This window comes from Mustela erminea, chromosome 5, assembly GCF_009829155.1.
Source record: "Mustela erminea isolate mMusErm1 chromosome 5, mMusErm1.Pri, whole genome shotgun sequence".
NCBI lineage: Eukaryota > Metazoa > Chordata > Mammalia > Carnivora > Mustelidae > Mustela > Mustela erminea.
The window spans coordinates 23,445,749-23,451,425 of record NC_045618.1 but is presented as its reverse complement, the minus strand read 5'-3'; the positions used below and the strand labels follow the sequence as shown (position 1 = coordinate 23,451,425).

The following is a 5,677-nucleotide window of genomic DNA, read 5'->3' as shown; positions in this document are numbered from 1 at the left end:
TGTTAGTCACGATCTCTCTCTTTCCATTCACAATTTTATTAATTTGGGTCTTCTTTCTTTTCTTTTGGATTAGTTTGGCCAATGGTTTATCAATCTTATTGATTTTTCCAAAAAACCAGCTTCTAGTTCTGTTGATGCATTTTGTTGTATCTCTAGTTTCTATCTCATTGATCTCTGCTCTATCTTGATTATTTCCCTTCTTGTGTGTGAGGTTGGCTTAATTTGTTGTTGATTCTTCAGTTCTTTAAGGTGTAGAGACAGCTGGTGTATTCTGGATTTTTAAAATATTTTTGAGGGAGTCTTGGATGGCTATGTATTTCCCCCTTAGGGCCATCTTTGCTGTATCCCATAGGTTTGGGCCCAAAGTGTCTTCATTCTCATTGGTTTCCATGAATTGTTTAAATGCCTTTGATTTCCTGGTTGTTCCAAACATTCTTAAGCAAGGTGGTCTTTAGCTTCCAGGTGTTTGAATTTCTTTTAATTCAATGTGGTTGAGTTCCAGTTTCAAAACATTTTGGTCTGAGAATAGGCAGGGAATAATCTCAGTCTTTTGATATTGGTTGAGGCCTGATTAGTGACCCAGTATGTGGTGTATTCTGGAGAAAGTTCTATGTACACTCAAGAAGAATGCATATTCTGTCATTTAGGGTGGAATGTTCTATTTCTATCTTTGAGGCACATCTGGTCCAATGTGTCATTTAATGCTCTCGTTTCTTTATTTAGACCTGTCTATTAATGAGAGTGACATGTTAAAATCCCCTACTATTAATGTATTCATATCAATATGACTATTTTGTTGATTAATAGTTTCTTATGTAGTTGGCTGCTCCTATGTTGGGGGAATAAATATTTACAATTGTTAGATCTTCCTGGTGGATAGACCCTTTAAGAATTATGTAGTGTCCTTCTTATCTCTGACTACAGTCTTTAGTTTAAAATCTAATTTTTCTGGTGTGAAAATAGCTACCCCAACCTTCTTTTGAGGTCAATTGGCATGAAAGATGCTTCTCCATCCCTTCAATTTCAGTCTAGAAGTATCCTTAGCTATCATGTTCTACGTGTCAGAATAACTAAAATTAAAAAGACAAGAAATATCAAGAATTTACATGGTTGTATAGAAAAGGAACTCTCCTATTCTGCTGGTGGTAATTCAATAATACTTCTCAAAGAATTAAAAATAGAAACACCGTATGATGTAATAATTCCACTATTTAGCCAAAGAAAACAGAAACACTAATTCAAAAAGATATATACACCCCTATGTTTATTGCAGCATTATTTACAATAGTCAAGATATGAAAGAAACCAAAGTGTCCATTGATAGATGAGTGGGTAAAAAAGATTTGAGATATAGATAGATTACACACACACACACACACACACACACACACACACACACACACACAGGAATATTACACAGCCATACAAAGGATGGAATCTTGCCATTTGTGACAACATGGATGGACCTAGCAGGTATTATGGTAAGTAGAGTAAGTCAGAGCAAGACTTACATCACTATGTGTGGAATATACATAACAAAGCAATCACTTTGCCAAGGGGACACAGCATCTCCTCCCATGGACCCTCCTACCCACTCCTAGAATAGTATTTTACAAGAGACTCACTTTATTTTAAAATATTTTTATTTAAGTATAATTGACAATGTTACATTAGTTTCAGGTGTAAAACATAGTGATTTGACAAGTTTATACTTGTACAGATAGTATTTGATTATATGTTATATAAGTGCTATTCTATATGTTACTATTCTTATTTTCTATATGCTGAAACAAATTATTTATATTCCACACATATCACTTATGTGTGGAATATAAATAACAAAGCAAATGAATAAACAAATAAAAAGCATAATCAGACCCATAAATACAGAGAACAAACTGATGGCTGGCAGAGGGGAGGACAGTGTAGGAATGGGAAAAATGGGTGAAGGGAAGTGGGGGATACAGGATTCCTGTTATGGAATGAGTAAGTCATTAGAATAAAAGACACAGATTAATCATAATGTAACAGAGATGTATTATGACAGATGGTAGCTACTTGTGATAAACAGCATAACAGTATAATGTATAAACTTGTCAAATCACTATGTTTTACACCTGAAACTAATGTAACATTGTCAATTATACTTAAATAAAAATATTTTAAAATAAAGTGAGTCTCTTGTAAAATACTATTCTAGGAGTGGGTAGGAGGGTCCATGGGAGGAGATGCTGTGTCCCCTTGGCAAGGTGTAGTGTATCTGGGGTCACAGAATGAGCACCCCACAGACTTACTCATTCCAAAGCATCCCAAGTCCCTCATTTCTGCCCTAGGGTGCTCTTAGTAGCCCAGCACTACAACTACCAGCAAAACATAAACTTGACATCCCAGCCTCTGGGGCAGCCAGCCCTCCAGACGGCCCTGCTCTCCTGCTCTGTCCCCACCACTGTCCCAGCTGTAAGAGGAGCAAGAAGCAATCTATGGAGGAGACAACAACTCAGGATGCAGCAAACCATACCTGGAGAAGCTGACTCTGGATCATAGGAGTCTTAGAATCTTTCCCAGGTGTGACAGAAGTGACTATGATAGAAAAGTCACCCACTGAATGCCATCTAATTTCTTCATGGAAACAAAAATTAACTCTGTGCTACATAAAGATGTGAAGAATTTTTACCAGATGACCAATGGATTCCACATGACATGGAGTGTGAAACTCCATGAGCACACCATTCCACTAGGCAGCATGGCAATTAACAGTATCTCAAAACTGACTCAACTCAACCAGTCTTCTTGTATTCACTCCCTAATGAAACAACTGTGGTAGACCTGGAAGATGATGCACATGAAGCCAGTGAGAACCATCCAGAGAACCCTCACAAAGCATTACATCGCAGTTTTCTCTCAGATATCTTTACATGCTCCTCATGCACCTAGGCATGCTGCAGTGGTAGTATGACATCATCAGCCATGTCATTAGCCTCAAGCCAAGAAATGGTTTAACATGTAAAAGCCCATCACCTACAACACAAACCTGCTCAAAGAGACCAACTCCTTCATGAACAAGTTGGCCCAACAAAGTGTTCAAGAGCAAGAACAAGACCTTAATCTCCCAAAGGAAAGGACCTGTCCATCTATGGAGAGTTTCAGAACTTGCTTCAGTAGCTAAATAGCTCTGTTAAGAGTTTTCCTCTCTTTCTACCCCCAAGCCTCTAAAGATGTCATCAGTGACTAGAGAAGAAGCCACTGATTTTGACCCATGAGCTATGTTGTTCTTTTGGTAACCACTAGGCACATGTGGCTATTTATATTAAATATTCAGTTCTTCTGGGATGCATGGGTGTCTCAGGCAGTTAAGTGTCTTCCTTCAGCTCAGGTCATGATCCTGGGGTCCTGGGATAGGGTTCTGCATTGGGGAGGGTCCTTAGTGGGGAGCCCACTTCTCCCTCTGTTTGCCTCTCCCCCAGCTTGTACTCTCTCTCTCTCACTCTCTCTCTGGCAAGTATATAAATAAAATAATTTAAAAAATTCAGTTCCTCAATTGCATTAACCATGTTGTGAATGGCAAATAGATTCTGTATTAGACAAAATAGAGATAATGGAACATTTCCATCATCACAGAAAGTTCTGTTGTGCAGTACTCTATTAGAATATTTTCATGCTGCCCTTTCTTAGATTTCATTTTCATTCGAGAATGTGGATGCCTTAATTTGATGGGTCATAATGTTCCATGAAAATTCTTGAAGGTATAATTGTATGTTCTTTTTATTTTCTAGTAAGTAATTCTCACTTCACTTCTTTTTAAACTTCCTATAAATTTTGTTATTTCCAAAAATATGTTCTTGGCACTCCTGTGATGTTTTTGGATGAGAATTACATTTAAATCAGGAGACTGAGTGAAGTAGGCTGCCCTCCATAATGTGCTCTTCCTACATCCAATCAGTTGAAGGCCTGAGGGGACTAAAAAGGCTGACCCTGAGTGAGATAATGTTCTTATCTTTTCTTGCCAGGTGATCTTTGACTGGGGCATTAACTGTTTTCCTTCCTCAGACTTGAACAGAAACATTGGTTCTTCCTGGGTTTCAAGCCTCCTGGCCTTCAGGCTTTAGCCACACCATTGGATCTCCTGGGTATCCACCCTGTCCTGCAGAATTTGGCATTTGCCCGCCTTCATACTAGTGTGAGTCAATTCCTTGTAATAAACTCTAGTGTGTGTGTTTAAATCCTATTTGCTGTATTTCTCTGGGGAACTCAGACTGATACAGATGGATTAGTTTTTCTTTAAATATGTCCCTAAACTACCCTGGCTTCTCCAAATGTTAAACATATTTGTACAGATAGTATTTGATTATATGTTATATAAGTGCTATTCTATATGTTACTATTCTTATTTTCTATATGCTGAAACAAATTATGATTTTTTTTTTCCTGTAGGAGAGCTAAGCACCTAAACCAAGCATCAGGGGGATATTGTAAAAGTTACTGGCATATTTGAGGTGTTCAATCCCTGCACATTCTGAAGAAACTGACCTTGGGAGCAGGATTTGTCATAGGCTGCCTGACAAGAGTGTCTTTGTATACCTGGGGACTTGGGCCTCACGAAAAAGGCTATGTTAAACAGTGTGATTTATGGTGGAGACATTGGGCCATGATGTATTTTTTTTTTAACCTCTGGAGTAGATGGAGACTGAGTAGTGCAAGAGCATTTTATGTTTACATGACCAACCTCAATAAAAACTCTGAATTCGGGCAGAGTTTCTGGTTTACAATAATTTATATGTGTTGCTATACATCATGCTGGGAAAAATGAGCCTTACTCTATACAGTTTCACTGAAAGGGAAAACAGAGAACTCATGCCTTATCTCTCCTAGACTCTTCTTTTTGTAACTCTTTTACTGATTTAATCTGTATCTTTTTGCCATAGTAAATTAGAACCATGATTACCATAGTTGTCTTAGTTCTGTTTCTTTCTAGTGAATCATGTAACCTGAGGGTGGTTTGGGGTCATCCCTGAAACAATATTAGCCAAAAAACTTATTATTGGCAACTTTTAAAATGTGTATGTACATACACACAAACATGCATTATATTTATACATATATATGTGGGGTAGGAGTGGGTTTGCTGAGAAGATCAGTTCAGTCCCATTGTGGATTAAGTCATTCTCAATTAATGGTTTTGGTCATTATAAAGTTCCAAAGTCATAAAATAATAAATAATATTTATTAAGTTCTAATTATGTTCCAGGCCAGGTGTTATAGACTTTACTTCACTTCCCAAACTAACTTTGAAGTAAAGTTTATCCACTCTATGATTTTTACTTTTATTTTATTTATTTTATTTTATTTTATTTTATTTTATTTTATTTTATTTTTATTTCTTTTCAGCATAACAGTATTCACTGTTTTTGCACCACACCCAGTGCTCCATGCAATCTGTGCCCTCCTTAATACCCACCACATAGCTCTCCCAACCTCCCACCCCCTACGCCTTCAAAACCCTCAGATTGCTTTTCAGAGTCCATACTCTCTCATGGTTCACCTCCCCTTCCAATTTCCCTCAACTCCCTCTCCTCTCCATCTCCCCTTGTCCTCCATGCTATTTGTTATGCTCCACAAATAAGTGAAACCATATGATAATTGACTCTCTCTACTTGACTTATTTCACTCAGCATAATCT

At 37.5% G+C, this 5,677-nt stretch overlaps 1 pseudogene; it reads left to right on the top strand.

Moving 5' to 3' along the window:
* The first annotated feature begins 1,456 nt into the window (after positions 1 to 1,456).
* LOC116590056 lies at positions 1,457 to 3,170 on the top strand (annotated as a pseudogene).
* The last annotated feature ends 2,507 nt before the right edge of the window (positions 3,171 to 5,677 follow it).